Source organism: Patiria miniata, unplaced genomic scaffold (genome assembly GCF_015706575.1).
Source record: "Patiria miniata isolate m_02_andy unplaced genomic scaffold, ASM1570657v1 HiC_scaffold_19, whole genome shotgun sequence".
NCBI lineage: Eukaryota > Metazoa > Echinodermata > Asteroidea > Valvatida > Asterinidae > Patiria > Patiria miniata.
The window spans coordinates 11375482-11393983 of NW_024037057.1; the positions used below are offsets into that span (position 1 = coordinate 11375482).

Below are 18502 nucleotides of genomic sequence, written 5' to 3' on the forward strand. Positions count from 1 at the left end.
ACCCTAAGGGGAAAATGCATCTTTAATGTGAAGTAACCTGACACTTGATGATGTCAAGATCACGAATTTTGTCTAGGACCATCTGTGGGTGGTGGTCTAAGTATGAATTAAGTTTAAAGTCGATCGGATTTACGAAGATGCCAAAACGTGTACAAAACATATGGGGAAAAATGCATCTTTAATGTGACGTAACCCGACACCTGATGACGTCACGGTCCCGAATTTCTTCTAGGACCATCTGTGGGTGGTGGTCTAAGTATGTATCAAGGCTGAGGTCGATCTGATTTACGAAGAGGCCAGAATGGAGTGTTTTAAAACGTGTACAAAACACATGGGGAAAAATGCATCTTTAATGTGACGTAACCCAACACCTGATGACGTCACGATCACACATTTCTTCTTGGACCATCTGTGGGTGGTGGTCTAAGTATGTATTAAGTCTGAGGTCGATCGCATTTATGAAGGTGCCAAGGTGGAGTGTTTTAAAACGTGAACAAAACATATGGGGAAAATGTGCATCTTTAATGTAATGTAACGTGACACCTGATGACGTCACAATCACGAATTTCTTCAAGGACCATCTGTGGGTATTGGTCTAAGTGTATACCAAGTGTAACGTCGATCGGATTTACAAAAGTGCCGAAATGGAGCGTTTTAACACATGTACAAACCCTATGGGGAAAAATGCATCTTTAATGTGACGTAACCTGACACTTGATGACGTCACGATCACGAATTTCGTCTAGAACCATCTGTGGGTGGTGGTCTAAGTATGAATTAAGTTTAAAGTCGATCGGATTTACGAAGATGCCAAACTGGAGTGTTTTAAAACGTGTACAAAACATATGGGGAAAAATGCATCTTTAGTGTGACGTAACCTGACACCTGATGACGTCACGATCACAAATTTCTTCTAGGACCATCTGTGGGTGGTGTTCTAAGTATGTACCAAGTCTCAAATCAATCTGATTTAAAATAGTGGCAAAGTGGACTGGTGGAAGAAACGTGTGTTAAACCTATGGAGAAAAAGTCTGAAAAAGGAGAAAAAAAAAAACTAGAGATGTGTTTGTGGACAAACACAAGCTGTTTCGGATATTCGATATACTCTATGCAAGTGATGAACAATCAGTGACGTCACTAAAAATGTCATCTTTAACAGCACATTATACGTACATGTCAAGTTATAACCAAATCGAACATATAGGTCTGTAACTATAGGCCTATAAAGAACAAAATGCCCCTTTAAGGGACGTCACATGACATTTGATGATGGCATCACATGAATTTTCATCTATAACCTATCTCGGCATTGGTACGATCACGAATTTCTTCTAGGACCATCTGTGGGTGGTATAGTCTAAGTGTGTACCAGCTCTAACGTCGATCGCATAATTTACAAAAGTGCAAATGTAGAGTGCTTTAAAACGTGTACAAACCCTATGGGAAAAATGCATCTTTAATGTGACGTAACCCAACACCTGATGACGCCACGATCACACATTTCTTCTTGGACCATCTGTGGGTGGTGGTCTAAGTATGTATTAAGTCTGAGGTCGATCGCATTTATGAAGGTGCCAAGGTGGAGTGTTTTAAAACGTGAACAAAACATATGGGGAAAATGTGCATCTTTAATGTGAAGTAACGTGACACCTGATGACGTCACAATCACGAATTTCTTCAAGGACCATCTGTGGGTATTGGTCTAAGTGTATACCAAGTGTAACGTCGATCGGATTTACGAAGATGCCAAACTGGAGTGTTTTAAAACGTGTACAAAACATATGGGGAAAAATGCATCTTTAGTGTGACGTAACCTGACACCTGATGACGTCACGATCACAAATTTCTTCTAGGACCATCTGTGGGTGGTGTTCTAAGTATGTACCAAGTCTCAAATCAATCTGATTTAAAATAGTGGCAAAGTGGACTGGTGGAAGAAACGTGTGTTAAACCTATGGAGAAAAAGTCTGAAAAAGGAGAAAAAAAAAAAACTAGAGATGTGTTTGTGGACAAACACAAGCTGTTTCGGATATTCGATATACTCTATGCAAGTGATGAACAATCAGTGACGTCACTAAAAATGTCATCTTTAACAGCACATTATACGTACATGTCAAGTTATAACCAAATCGAACATATAGGTCTGTAACTATAGGCCTATAAAGAACAAAATGCCCCTTTAAGGGACGTCACATGACATTTGATGATGGCATCACATGAATTTTCATCTATAACCTATCTCGGCATTGGTACGATCACGAATTTCTTCTAGGACCATCTGTGGGTGGTATAGTCTAAGTGTGTACCAGCTCTAACGTCGATCGCATAATTTACAAAAGTGCAAATGTAGAGTGCTTTAAAACGTGTACAAACCCTATGGGAAAAATGCATCTTTAATGTGACGTAACCCAACACCTGATGACGCCACGATCACACATTTCTTCTTGGACCATCTGTGGGTGGTGGTCTAAGTATGTATTAAGTCTGAGGTCGATCGCATTTATGAAGGTGCCAAGGTGGAGTGTTTTAAAACGTGAACAAAACATATGGGGAAAATGTGCATCTTTAATGTGAAGTAACGTGACACCTGATGACGTCACAATCACGAATTTCTTCAAGGACCATCTGTGGGTATTGGTCTAAGTGTATACCAAGTGTAACGTCGATCGGATTTACGAAGATGCCAAACTGGAGTGTTTTAAAACGTGTACAAAACATATGGGGAAAAATGCATCTTTAGTGTGACGTAACCTGACACCTGATGACGTCACGATCACAAATTTCTTCTAGGACCATCTGTGGGTGGTGTTCTAAGTATGTACCAAGTCTCAAATCAATCTGATTTAAAATAGTGGCAAAGTGGACTGGTGGAAGAAACGTGTGTTAAACCTATGGAGAAAAAGTCTGAAAAAGGAGAAAAAAAAAAAAACTAGAAATGTGTTTGTGGACAAACACAAGCTGTTTCGGATATTTAAAATACTCTGTGCACGTGATGAACACTTGATGAAGTCACTTCGAATGTCATCTGCCAAGTGAAAAGTCAATCAGACATATAGTGCCAAAGTATGATTTGAAGAAAAACGTGTACAAACCCTACGGGGAAAAATGCATCTTTAATGTGAAGTAACCTTACACCTGATGATGTATCGATCACGAATTTCTTCTAGGACCATCTGTGGGTGGTAGTTTAAGTGTGTACCAAGTCTAACGTGGATCGGATTTACAAAAGTGACAAAGTAGAATGTTTTAAAACGTGTACAAACCCTATGGGGAAAAATGCATCTTTAATGTGACGTAACCCAACACCTGATGACGTCACGATCACAAATTTCTTCTAGGACCATCTGTCGGTGGTGGTCTAAGTATGTATCAAGTCTGAGGTCGATCGGATTTACGAAGAGGCCAAAGTGGAGTGTTTTAAAACGTGTACAAACTCTATGGGGAAAAATGCATCTTTAATGTTACGTAACCCGACACCTGATGACGTCACGGTCACGAATTTCTTCTAGGACCATCTGTGGGTGGTGGTCTAAGTATGTATCAAGTCTGAAATCAATCGTATTTGAAAAAGTGGCAAAGTGGACTGGTGGAAGAAACGTGTGTTAAACCTATGGAGAAAAAGTCTGAAAAAGGAGAAAAAAAAAAACTAGAAATGTGTTTGTGGACAAACACAAGCTGTTTCGTATATTTGAAATACTCTGTGCTTGTGATGAACACCTGATGAAGTCAATTCGAATGTAATCTGCCAAGTGAAAAGTCAATCAGACATATAGTGCCAAAGTATGATTTGAAGAAAAACGTGTACAAACTTGATGATGTCACGATCACGAATTTCGTCTAGGACCATCTGTGGGTGGTGGTCTAAGTATGAATTAAGTTTAAAATTGATCGGAGAAATGCGTTTTAAAACTGGAGTGTTTTAAAACGTGTACAAAACATATGGGGAAAATGCATCTTTAATGTGAAGTAACCTTACACCTGATGATGTCACAATCACGAATTTCTTCTAGGACCATCTGTAGGTGGTAATCTAAGTGTGTACCAAGTCTAACGTCGATCGGATTTACGAAAGTGCCAAAGTAGCATGTGTTAAAACGTGTACAAACCCTATGGGGAAAAATGCATCTTTAATGTAACGTAACCCAACACCTGATGACGTCACGATCACAAATTTCGTCTAGGACCATCTGTGGGTGGTAGTCTAAGTGTGTACCAAGTCTGACGTCGATTGGATTTACAAAAGTGCCAAAGTGGAGTGTTTTATAACGTGTACAAACCCTATGGGGAAAAATGCATCTTTAATGTGACGTAACCCAACACCAGATAACGCCATGATCACAAATTTCTTCTAGGACCATCTGTGGGTGATGCTCTAAGTATGTATCAAGTCTGAGGTCGATCGGATTGACGAAGAGGCCAAAGTGGAGTGTTTTAAAACGTGTACAAAACATATGGGGAAAAATGCATCTTTAATGTGACGTAACCCGACACCTGATGACGTCACGGTCACGAATTTCTTCTAGGACCATCTGTGGGTGGTGGTCTAAGTATGTATCAAGTCTGAAATCAATCGGGTTTGAAAAAGTGGTAAAGTGGACTGGTGGAAGAAACGTGTGTTAAACCTATGGAGAAAAAGTCTGAAAAAGGAGAAAAAAAAAAAAAAGAAAAAAAAAAATCTTAACGAAAACAAGAGCTGTTTCGGTGTGTCACCGAAACAGCTAAAAAAAAAAATCTTAATGAAAACAAGAGCTGTTTCGGTGTGTAACCGAAACAGCTAAAAAAAAAAAAAAAGAAAAAAAAAAATCTTAACGAAAACAATAGCTGTTTCGGTGAGTCACCGAAACAGCTAAAAAAAAAAAAAAAAAAAAAAAAAAAATCTTAACGAAAACAATAGCTGTTTCGGTGAGTCACCGAAACAGCTAACTAGAGATGTGTTTGTGGACAAACACAAGCTGTTTCGGATATTCGAAATACTCTGTGCATGTGATGAACAATCAGTGACGTCACTAAAAATGTCATCTATAACAGCACATTATACGTACATGTCAAGTTATAACCAAATCGAACATAAAGGTCTGTAAATATAGGCCAATGAAGAACAAAATGCCCCTTTAAGGGACGTCACATGACATTTGATGATGACATCACATGAATGTTCATCTATAACCCATCTTGGCATTGGTACGATCACGAATTTCTTCTAGGACCATCTGTGGGTGGTAGTCTAAGTGTATACCAGGTTTAACGTCGATCGCATAATTTACAAAAGTGCCAAAGTAGAGTGTTTTAAAACGTGTACAAACCCTATGGGGAAAAATGAATCTTTAATGTGATGTAACCCAACACATGATGACGTCACGATCACGAATTTCTTCTAGGACCATCTGTGGGTGGTGGTCTAAGTATGTATTAAGTCTGAGGTCGATCGCATTTATGAAGGTGCCAAGGTGGAGTGTTTTAAAACGTGTACAAAGCATACATGTATACGGAAAATGTGCAACTTTAATGTGAGATAGTGTAACAACTGATGACGTCACGATCACGAATTTCTTCTTGGACCATCTGTGGATGGTGGTCTAAGTATGTATTAAGTCTGAGGTCGATCGCATTTTTGAAGGTGCCAAGGTGGAGTGTTTTAAAACGTGTACAAAGCATATAGGGAAAATGTGCATCTTTAATGTGAAGTAGCGTGACAACTGATGACGTCACGATCACGAATTTCTTTAAGGACCATCTGTGGGTGATGGTCTCAGTGTGTACCAAGTGTAACGTCGATTGTATTTACGAAAGTGCCGAAATGGAGCGTTTTAATACATGTACAAACCCTATGGGAAAAATGCATCTTTAATGTGACGTAACCTGACATTTGATGACGTCACACTCACGAATTTCGTCTAGAACCATCTGTGGGTGGTGGTCTAAGTATGAATTAAGTTTAAAGTCGATCAGATTTACGAAGATGCCAAACTGGAGTGTTTTAAAACGTGTACAAAACATATGGAGGAAAATGCATCTTTAATGTGACGTAACCAGACACTTGATGACGTCACGATCACGAATTTCGTCTAGAACCATCTGTGAGTGGTGGTCTAAGTATGAATTAAGTTTAAAGTCGATCAGATTTACGAAGATGCCAAACTGGAGTGTTTTAAAACGTGTACAAAACATATGGGGGAAAATGCATCTTTAATGTGACGTTACCAGACACTTGATGACGTCACGATCACGAATTTCGTCTAGAACCATCTGTGGGTGGTGGTCTAAGTATGAATTAAGTTTAAAGTCGATCGGATTTACGAAAATGCCAAACTGGAGTGTTTTAAAACGTGTACAAAACATATGGGGAAAAATGAATCTTTAATTTGATGTAACCTGACACCTGATGACGTCATGATCACAAATTTCTTCTAGGACCATCTCTGGGTGGTGGTCTAAGTAGGTACCAAGTCTGAAATCAATCGGATTTAAAAAAGTGGCAAAGTGGACTGGTGGAAGAAACGTGTGTTAAACCTATGGGGAAAAAGTCTGAAAAAGGAGAAAAACATAAATAAAATAGAGATGAGTTTGTGGACAAACACAAGCTGTTTCGGATATTCGAAATACTCTGTGCACGTCATGAACAATCAGTGACGTCACTAAAAATGTCATCTATAACAGCACATTATACGTACATGTCAAGTTATAACCAAATCGAAAATGTAAGTCTGTAAATATAGGCCTATAAAGAACAAAATGCCCCTTTAAGGGACGTCACATGACATTTGATGATGACATCACATGAATTTGTCTATAACCCATCTCGGCATTGGTACGATCGCGAATTTCTTCTAGGACCATCTGTGGGTGATAGTCTAAGTGTGTACCAGGTCTAACGTCGATCGCATAATTTACAAAAGTGCCAAAGTAGAGTGTTTTTAAACGTGTACAAACCCTATGGGGAAAAATGCATCTTTAATGTGATGTAACCCAACACCTGATGACGTCACGATCACGAATTTCTTCTAGGACCATCTGTGGGTGGTGGTCTAAGTATGTATCAAGACTGAGGTCGATCGGATTTACGAAGGTGCCAAAGTGGATTGTTTTAAAACGTGTACAAAACATATGGGGAAAAACGCATCTTTAATGTGACGTAACCCAACACCTGATGACGCCACGATCACATATTTCTTCTTGGACCATCTGTAGGTGGTGGTCTAAGTATGTATTAAGTCTGAGGTCGATCGCATTTATGAAGGTGCCAAGGTGGAGCGTTTTAAAACGTGTACAAAACATATAGGGAAAATGTGCATCTTTAATGTGAAGTAACGTGACACCTGATGACGTCACGATCTCGAATTTCTTCAAGAACCATCTGTGGGTGATGGTCTAAGTGTGTACCAAGTGTAACGTCCATCGGATTTACAAAAGTGCCGAAATGGAGCGTTTTAATACATGTACAAACCCTATGGGGAAAAATGCATCTTTAATGTGACGTAACCTGACACTTGATGACGTCACGATCACGAATTTCGTCTAGAACCATCTGTGGGTGGTGGTCTAAGTATGAATTAAGTTTAAAGTTGATCGGATTTACGAAAATGCCAAACTGGAGTGTTTTAAAACGTGTACAAAACATATAGGGAAAAATGCATCTTTAATGTGACGTAACCTGACACCAGATGACGTCACGATCACAAATTTCTTCTAGGACCATCTGTGGGTGGTGGTCTAGGTGTGTGACAAGTCTAAAGTACATCGAATTTACGAAAGTGCCAAAGTGGAGTGTTTTAAAACGTGTACAAAACATATAGGGAAAAATGCATCTTTAATGTGACGTAACCTGACACCAGATGACGTCACGATCACAAATTTCTTCTAGGACCATCTGTGGGTGGTGGTCTAGGTGTGTGACAAGTCTAAAGTACATCGAATTTACGAAAGTGCCAAAGTGGAGTGTTTTAAAACGTGTACAAACCCTATGGGGGAAATGCTTCTGGGCAATTCCACACCAAAGTGGACATGACACCAAAAAATTCAAATACATGTGACTTAAACAAATTTGGCATCAAATGAAAGCTAAAAGTCTATATTTTCAAGATTTGAAGTCAGAATTCTATTTTTGATACATTTCAGTACAAAAAAATAGGATTACGTAATAATCCTGTTTTAATCCTAAAAATGTGATTAAAAGTGATATGAAAGTATTCTACCAATACACACACAAAAATAGGAACTAATGCCATCAGTTTCTGTCATGAGAAAGTATTGGCCTTGAAAAACTGACTGAAACTTGTTTTTAATGTTTTGCGTAATTTGTTTCGCTTCAGTGACTTCTAATATTTCAGCCTTCGAAAATGTCCTTCCGTTACCGAAAAAATACATATTTTTAATTTATTTTTAAAACTTGCAGTATGAATGCATTGAAAGTTATTGTGCAAAGCAAGTTTAGGTAGGCCTTCAATATGACATTATAACTGACACTGCTGCACTTCTCGTTTTTTAATTACAATTAATTAAATCACGTCCTTCCGTTACCAAATTGGTAACGGAAGGACGGTAACGGAAGGACAAATCGTATTTTTATCAAATGTTACGACATTTGTGCTCATGTTTGAAAAATGAAAATCACTGCAAATACATGCATGTATAATGAGCATTGAAAGGACATTCATGTGACCCACCTTCACAAAAGCGGGATAAACAGGGCAAGGTGTTTGTTACAAAGGATGGCACAGGCATGTACTACATGTACAATGTACATACATGTATGTACATATATGTATGCCGACGTACCAGTACTTGTACATGTATGGAGTTGTTGCAGAAAATCAAGTCATAAAGTTGCTGCCATCAGGATTCATGGACAATAGAGAAAGATACAATTTCTGTGAAGCCATTCCAGAAACAAATTAAGTCAAAAATGAGATGGAAGAAAGTACCGGTACTTTGGGGCACTTTCATTCAATTTACATGTGTAAGACATGTGAGGTGCAATCTTTGACAAATTATGCCCAAGTTAACAATTTCAGTTTGGATGTTTATAAGTTAATTGTTACTACTCTAAATCATTGTAATTTGATTTCAAACATTGAATTTAGAGTTCAATTAAAAGCAACACCTAAAAGCATAATGATTCTGAAGCCATCAGTTCTACCAGTAGATGTTTTTACCTTGTCCATGTAGGCTGGTCGCCCCCCCCCCCACCCTTTAGGTAAACCACTGAACCTACCGGTATTATTATTAAAAGCTGTTGGTGAACATGTAACCAATATACTCACGTGTTCAAATACTGTGTATTTAAACTTTTAAGGATTGAGGTGATGGGTTTGAAGTTCATTTCTGTAGTTGTCTTGTGTTCGTGAATGATGTGTTTTTGGTTGTTTTCATTTTTCTTTTGTTATCATTAATTAGCAGGCTTCTATCTTTATCTCAATAGATTTGGGTATAATTATTTATGCCAGGTCTACATATTGTTGATTTCACATTCAGTTACACATTTCAGCAATTTGTTTCACTTGTATAATTAGTGTAAATTCACATTTTGTTCATGCTATAATTGAGTAAACCTTTTGGCCTTCCGTTACCAAATTATAATCCACTTAAAACGTTGTAATTATATTACCGAAACACTTAAAGTCAAATAAAAGGTGGTATAGTATAGATAAAGCTTCAGGGATTCCATTTCCTACCTTTAAAATATAATTGCCCCATAAAATTCACAGAGTTTACGCAAAACGTGAGTAAGTTGGAAAACCCTTGTCCGTTTTACCGTCCTTCCGTTACCGACCTCATTAATATTCATAATTCAAAAACGGGAGGCATTCATGCCCCCCAAAAGTGTTGAAATTGAAGGTAGCATTATAGCAATACAATTGTGACATTTGTTTGCTGTAACTATTAACAGTGTCTGTGATACACACATTTGAAATTTTGTTTAATGAGTCTGAGGTCGATCTGATTTACGAAGAGGCCAGAATGGAGTGTTTTAAAACGTGTACAAAAAATATGGGGAAAAATGCATCTTTAATGTGACGTAACCCGACACCTGATGACGTCACGGTCACGAATTTCTTCTAGGACCATCTGTGGGTGGTGGTCTAAGTATGTATCAAGCCTGAAATCGATCGGATTTAAAAAAGTGGCAAAGTGGATTGGTGGAAGAAACGTGTGTTAAACCTATGGAGAAAAAGTCTGAAAAAGGAGAAGAAAAAGAAAAAAAAAAAAAAAAATCTTAACGAAAACAAGAGCTGTTTCGGTGTGTCACCGAAACAGCTAAAAAAAAAAAAATCTTAACGAAAACAAGAGCTGTTTCGGTGTGTCGACGAAACAGCTAAAAAAAGAAAAAAAAAAGAAAAAAAAAAATCTTAACGAAAACAAGAGCTGTTTCGGTGTGTCACCGAAACAGCTAATAAACAAGGAGAGAAATAAAGGAGAGATATAAAGGAGAGAAATAAAACTATGTTAAATAATGTATCATTTAAACGTCTGGCATGTTAATTAATAAAACGATGAAATGCACTTCAATGTATTATAATTTGTTGACATATTCCTAGCCTTTTGAGCTATGTCACACCAAGCCTCACACAAGTTGGCAAACTTCCAAACTTCAAACTGCAGTCATTATGTTGTCCAATGACTACCCAATTCCTCAACTTTTGCTATCGTGAAGACGATTAAGCAATGAATAAAATGTTGATTAAGACAAACATGGCCACATATTACACTGGCAACATTGACTTTGCCCATAAAGAATCTCATTCCTTAGAAAATTTATCGAGGGGTAAGACAGTTCAGTTTTCTGGAACAACATTTTTTTTCTTGAAAAAGTCGCTTATTTTAAAGAAATCCATCTTTGGATGTGTTTTACATACAGTGACTATTATAGTAATTTCCTTTCTTCAAGGCTTTTAAGAATATGTATGGTTTGAGACTTCCATTTCGTATCAGAATTATCAACTAGAGACTTATACCAGTTCGGTTTGAATGGTGAGCTTGTGCATGAAATAAGCACACACATAATAGATACACACACAAAAACAGTTTTTATTGAAGAAAAATAATCTATAAAGCTCAAGCCCAAAGGCATTGCAATGCAATTGAGTCAAGGCCTGGTGGGACAACAATGATTCTTTTCTTACGTTAACTCTTTCAGTGCCAAACTCGTACATGTACGAGGTATATTTGTTAGTCCAATAGCGCCAACCTCGTACATGTACGAGGTAATGTTCGTAAATGTTCGTACTTAAAATTGCCAAACCTCGTACATGTACGAGGTAGAGTAAATATGTTATCAAAAGGGGGCGCTCTTGCTCTTTCTAATGGTACCATTTTCATGCATGTACGACCTGTATTTATTTTTTCATTCGAGTTCTTGCGAGAGGGCGCAGTACTAAATCTCGTATTTTCTGCAAAAAGTGCGGAATCTCCCTGTGTTCAGGCCAGTGTTTCAGGGTGTATCACTATGTTTGTGACTACTTTTGACTTACCAATATATCAAGGATATACCAGAGAGTAACAACAACAAATTTAGTGAGTAAAACCTATTTACTTTTTTTTTTTACAGAATTTTGAACAATTAACAAAAACGCTCGAAGTTGGGCGCTTTAGGGTTAAACTTTTCAAATTTCGCGGGCACTGAAAGAGTTAAAAGCCCTATAGAAAATCATTGGTACATGTCAAACAACAATTTCCATGCGGTAAGGCAATGGTACTGTCGGGGTTTGCCGTGAAGCCGCCATTTTGAAAGCTCGGCCATATTTTAATCTACATTAGGCCTACAAGTGGTGTACACCAGTAATTAAATAGGCCCAAAATGGCCTATGCCGGCAAATCACGATATGGGGGTTGGTGGAAATGAAGGGCCCTAGCTTTGAAATGGTCTTCGAACTTGTATTTCTGGAAAATTAGGGATGAACACAAAGTATCTCTAATTTGCACTAGAGTGGCAGGACATTTTTCTTCTTCAAAATGGCGATATGGGCTTCAGGACTGCTTATCTGTGAGGCGACAAGTCAGCCCAAATTAAGTCACTGTTCATCCCAAAGGGAAAGATAGAGAGGGTAAACAAGCTTTGATTTGATTTACATGTTTGAGTCTCAAACAGCAGTTGGAGCCATGAGCATTTCCGCGATCTATTTAGTGCGCATGCGTGACTGAGCAGACGTACATTTTGTTTCGCGGGATATCTGAAATTTTCTTGCCATAACTATCTCTTTATTGACCGGTGCATCGTCACATTTTAACCTTTTTAAGTTGTTTTTATTGATTCTTATTGCGATTTTCAATTTCGACAACGATTTTGGATGTTTTTAAAGACTTGTCTTTTTTGTGATATTGACGACTTGTGACGCAGTACTTTTTTTAACCACATGCTAGCATAGTACTGTCGCGGCGCACGGCCGCATAGTGGCGTATTCACCAAGCTGGAAATTGGGGGTGAAGCCACTTTCCGCGCGCGCCCTATCTGAGTACCTGGGAATCCAGGCACGACAGTGCACGCGCGCGTTTTATAGTCGTACATGGGCCAAAAATAAGCAGAAATTGCGTTCGCGCTCTTTTCAGTTAAGTTCTGATCTGAAGCTGGTTGAAGTAAAACGTACGAAAATACTAGAGAAAAACCCTTTGTTAGATAAAACGATAATAATAATTTAGCGGAACATTGAAGAGAATCAGAAAAGACAGAAAGAGAGAAGTTCATTCTACTTACGTTACTTTTATTCTAATAATCCCCACGAAAATAGCCCTCATACCGTTTCCTCACTTAAACATACCGTGACGTCACTTGCGCCCTATAAATACCACGACAAAACGGTCAGTCCGCAGTCCAGTTTCAAATGTATTCGACAAGTTTGCGTGTACTGTACCGGGTTCGTACGCCGATATCCTTCAATTAATAAGGTTCTGTTTCGTTGGTATCGCCAGTATGAATCAATATGCAACACTGGCCTGAGTTTGGCAGGCTAGGAAAGCAACATATGTGACCGTGCACCAATGCCCAGCGGCCCACGCATGCACACAAAAAAACAGTTCACAATATAGTCAAAATCATACACGCATGCGCATTGATTGGCCCATGCTGATTTCCCTCGAGCGCACGGCACGAAGTCAAACTTGTTTCCGCTAGATAGCTTCATCTTCCTTCACGATTCAATGAAACGTGACGACTGAACTTTTTATACCAAGGTGGTAAACAAAATTGGAAGATGTTGTAACCAGGTCGGGTTTCAGTTCTTTTACCCGACAGGTTCCTTACTCCAGCATTGATTTCATAACTTTTGTAACTCCGTGGTTGTGTCATTTCACATGTAAGCAGCCATTGTGATCATGCTTTTTGCCTAGCGCCCTCTCGCGGCCAACCACACGGTTTTTTTTTAGCACAGCGTGCGCCACCTAGAATTTTGCCCGCTACTTTTTAAACTATGCAAGGGGCGTAGCAGGCAGGCGAGTTTAACATTCCACGCGCTTTGTTTAAATTAGATAGCTGACATTCCGGACGTTTCGGTGTAGTTTTCTTGTAGGGCTAGCTGCGAAATAACTTTGATTTCGATCCAACACCTCGTTGCAGCCAGGGCACAATTTTCAGCACTTACACTCTCGACTAACTACACATTTTTGGTGCGGCTCCCCGTCATAGCAGCAAAATAATTTTATATTCGGCGTTGCCGGAACTGCAGTTTTCTGCACTATTTTCTGCCGATCTTTGATTTTGACATCGAGCACGGAGAGGAAGGCATGAACGTAGATCATCCCAAGTGGTGAGTAAATCCCTTGTCTGATATTTAACTTTTTTTTATGCCGGAATCTTTTTATGCCGGAATCTTTTTATGCCGGAATCTTTTTATGCCATCATTTTTATGCAACATTCTGGTCAGTTGTATGTTTCATTTATTGCCAGAAATTATGGCCAACAAAACAGAAACGGCCGGAAATTTGCCTTGTGATCACGACTGATTAATAACTTTTGAAATAAATCTGTTTGTCGTGATTTGCAAGTATTTTTTGAATCAGCTTTTTCCATATGATTTTCTATTAAATTTGTGCATGAGTGGCATGGCAAAAAGGATTTTCAGTTGGCTTTGAAGATTTCGTGTAAACACCGTCGATTTATTTAAACACATTATGTCCTACTATTTAAAAAAAAAATTCGGCAATTCCGGAAAACAATGTTATCAGGTACTTTATTTTTGTGAATCTCCATTTTTCCTTTTGAAACAAATTTGTGACATTTGCGCAACACGAGCACGCAAACTTTAATTGAAATCTTAGCGTTGCTATAATATTCATTTTCACAATTATTATTTGAAATAGACTTTCCCATTTCCCCCAAACTATCGGTTTTCTTTAAAGTGTTATGATCATTCAGAAATTTGTTATTAGGGCATGGTAAATATTCTTACTTCATAATTTTATAACATTATTTGGTGTATAATTCATTTCTAATTTCGGATTTAAAATTGCACTACATGTATATAAAATAGTCATATTCTTGCATAATTGCCATTTGAATAATTCTTCTAACAGAAAACTTCGCTCCACCCAAATTATTTTTTTAGTGGAACCACTCGGTTGTAAGGAGAGTGCCACATCTTAAAACTAATATATCCCACTCTCCCGGTTACACTGTATATTACAGAAACTTCTGACATATTAATCAAACGATGAAATTCAGTACATGTACAAAGATTTATAATCCGTTGACATACCTTAGCTTTTTGACTTATCTCATTAAGTTGGCAAACTTCTAAACTTCAAACAACAGTCATTATCATGACCACCACATACTCAGTCTTTACCATCGTGGAGACAAATATTAAGCAAATTGATTGAAATGTTGATTAAGACAAACAGTTCTTGTTTCGTAAAAGGGCCACATATCACACTGCTCAAAGTGTGTTTTTTTGTCTTTCTAAGAAATATTTTATTGTGTCTTTCCTTGGAAAAATACTGAGGGGCAAGACAGGTTCAAGTTTCTTTAATATTCCCCCCCCCCCCGGAAAAAAAAGCTTATTTTAAAGAAAACCATCTTTGGCAGTGTATTGCAACCAGTATGCATTAGTACTTTCGTTTCTCTACACACTTTAACAAATATGTACGGTCTGTGACTTTCATTGCGTTTCAGAAGTGCACACTAGAGATTTAGCAGTTCGGTTTGAATGGCAAGGTTTGTGCATAAAATGGCCACACGGACAGATTTACACAAAAATATTGTTCGTCGAGGGAATATAATTTCTAAAGCTCAAGCCCGAAGGCATTGCCATACTATTGAGTCAAGGCCTAGTGCGGCAACAATGACTCTTTTCTTATGTTAAGAGCCTGTATAGGAAATCATTGATACGTGTCAAACGACAACTTCCATACGGTAAGGCAATGGTACAGTCAGGATTTGCCGTGAAGCCGCCATTTTGAAAGCTGGGCCATATTCTAAACTATATTAGGCCTACGGGTGGTGTACACCAGTAATTAAATAGGCCCAAAATGGCATATGCCGGCCAAATCACGATTTGATACACAAAGAAAACACCAGTGACATGGCCCGGCATGCAGATTGTTTGTGTGTACTGCACCGGGTTCCTACGCCGATAAAGAAACATATGACGGTGTGCCAACGCCCAGCGGCCCAGGCATGCGCAGTAGACCAGTTCACAATGAAGTCAAATTCATACACGCATGCGCATTGATGGCCCATGCTGATTTCCCTTAACCTCGAGCGCACGGCACGAAACCAAACTTGTTTCAGCTAGATAGCTTCTTCTACCTTCACGATTCAATGAAACGTGACGACTGAACTGTTTTATAGCAAGGTGGTAAACAAAATGGGAAGATGTATATTACAGAAATTTCTGACATATTAATCAAACGATGAAATGCGGTACATGTACAACGATTTATAATCTGTTGACATACCTTAGCTTTTTGAGTTATCTCATTAAGATGGCAAACTTCTAAACTTCAAACAACAGTCATTATCATGACCACGAAATACTCAGTCTTCACCATCGTGAAGACGAATATTAAGCAAATTGATTGAAATGTTAATTAAGACAAACAGGTCTTGTTTCGTAAAAGGGCCACATATCACACTGCTCAAAGTGTGTTTTTTTTTTCTAAGAAATATTTTATTGTGTCTTTCCTTGGAAAAATACTGAGGGGCAAGACAGGTTCAAGTTTCTTTAATATCCCCCCCCCCCCCGGAAAAAAAAGCTTATTTTAAAGAAAACCATCTTTGGCAGTGTATTGCAACCAGTGTGCATTAGTACTTTCGTTTCTTCACACACTTTAACAAATATGCACGGTCTGTGACTTTCATTTCGTTTCAGAAGTTCACACTAGAGATTTAGCAGTTCGGTTTCAATGGCAAGGTTTGTACATAAAATGGCCACACGGACAGATTTACACAAAAATATTGTTCGTCGAGGGAATATAATTTCTAAAGCTCAAGCCCGAAGGCATTGCCATACTATTGAGTCAAGGCCTAGTGCGGCAACAATGACTCTTTTCTCATGTTAAGAGCCTGTATAGAAAAATCATTGAAACGTGTCAAACAACAACTTCTATACGGTTAAGGTAATGGTACAGTCAGGATTTGCCGTGAAGCCGCCATTTTGAAAGCTTGGCCGTATTATTAACTACATTAGGCCTACGGGTGGTGTACACTAGTGATTAAATAGGCCCAGAATGGCCAGTGCCGGCCAAATCACGATTTGAGGGTTGGTGGAAATGAAGGGCCCTAGCTCTGAAATGGTGTTGGAACTTGTATTTCTGGAAAATTTGGGATGTATTTGGACACAAAGAAGCTCTAATTTGTCGGGATATTTTTTTTTCAAAATGGCGATATGGGCTTCAGGACTGCTTATCCGCGAGGCGACATTTTTGTAGTGAAAAGTCAGCCCATATTAAGTCATTGTTTAACCCCGAATTGAAAAGTAAGTAAAAGAGGGTAATCAAGCTTTCATTCGATTAACATGTAAGTGTCTCGATCAGCAGTTGGAGCAATGAGCATTTTCTTGATCTATTTTGAGGTTGCGCATTTCTCATTGGTGCCTATAGTCTGCACCTATACAACACACGTACAGGGTATGGAATCTGGACTTCGGTTGCGCGGCCATCCTGAAACCTTAAATAAATGATACTGTTAAGGGTGTGGATTAAATAATTTCTTTGAACTTATTTAAGCACGAGAACACGAGAACTGTGCCAAACAAATAATAGGATGTCAGGTACTAGTCTCTATTTCTACACATTTCTCCACAGCCAGCCACCAGACTAATGAGAATGATGGAAGATTTCAGTCTTTTTAAACAGTTGGACCATGGTTGGACATGTACAAGTCTATTCTGTAGTCTCGTTTTGAAATCACTTGACTTCCCTCTCATGTGCAAAATATTGAAGAAAAGTATGCTTAGAAAATTGAGCTGAGTTTTTAAACTTGGTTGGTGACATGCCGTAGACCTTTTTTTTATGCATAATGACAATTTTTGAGAATTTTGCTGGCTACACTAGCTAGAGTGAGTAAAGTTGGCCTGATTTTGTTTTGATGGTTTTTGAGCAATCCAATTCCCAGTATGGGTGCGCCCCTGAACATTACACTTACTTGTACAAAAGACGTGTGCATGTACTTAGGGAATTTGATTCTTCGTACAACTGTGTACTTTTCTTTATGCACAGATAATTAAAATACCGAAGACAAATAGTTGACGCAATACAGTCAGCACCACACGAAGTACCTTGTGAGAAAAGAAATACCAGGCAAGGCAAGATCGAGGAAGACACCATTTTGAAACAGTAGGGGCGAGGGTTCAAAATTCAATATAAACAAAATGAAGAGTCAAGCATGCAATTACAAGAGACTTGAATGCCGTGATCAAGAATTCATGTTGAAAACGCAACTCTACCGCGAGCACGGATGTCACAGAGGCCAAAGGAACTGATCACAGATCCAAGATCGTTCAAATTTTACTCTCCACACAGTGCCTGCAGTATACGTACCTGTTTGACTCTGGCCTTGTCTTTGCTTTGGCTGATCTCCGGACATGTACCTGGCGGATTTCAGGAACTTTCTCCTCAGATTGCAGTATACGTGCCAAGAAGTGATGTGTTAGATCTTGAATCGGGATCAGTGTAGATACAAATAGAGAAGATCTGTGACATGGTCCGGCTTGTAGATTGTTTGTGAGTACTGTACCGGGTTCCTACGCCGATTATTCCGTTCCGTTGTTATAGCCAGTATAAATCAATATGCAACACTGGCCTGAGTTTGGCAGGCAGGCAAGAAACTTGTGACGGTTTGCCAACGCCCAGCGGCTCACGCATGCGCAATACACCAGTTCACAATGAAGTCAAATTCATACATGCATGCGCATTGATTGGCCTATGCTGATTTCCCTTGACCTCGTGCGCACGGCACGAAACCAAACTTGATTCAGCTAGCTTCATCTACCTTCACGATTCAATGAAACGTGACGACTGAACTTGTTTTATAGCCAGGTGGTAAACAAATTGGAAGATGTGTCATTACAACTTC

The 18502-nt window shown here is 38.7% G+C and overlaps 1 protein-coding gene across 1 annotated transcript in view; it reads right to left on the bottom strand.

Moving 5' to 3' along the window:
• LOC119725418 overlaps window positions 1–18244 on the bottom strand; it is a 31928-nt gene extending 13684 nt beyond the window's left edge. Inside the window, exon 1 of the mRNA XM_038196823.1 lies at window positions 17968–18244. The gene's annotated coding sequence lies outside the window, so the exon portion shown is untranslated. The remainder of the gene's footprint in view (window positions 1–17967) is intronic.
• Window positions 18245–18502: the final 258 nt, after the last annotated feature.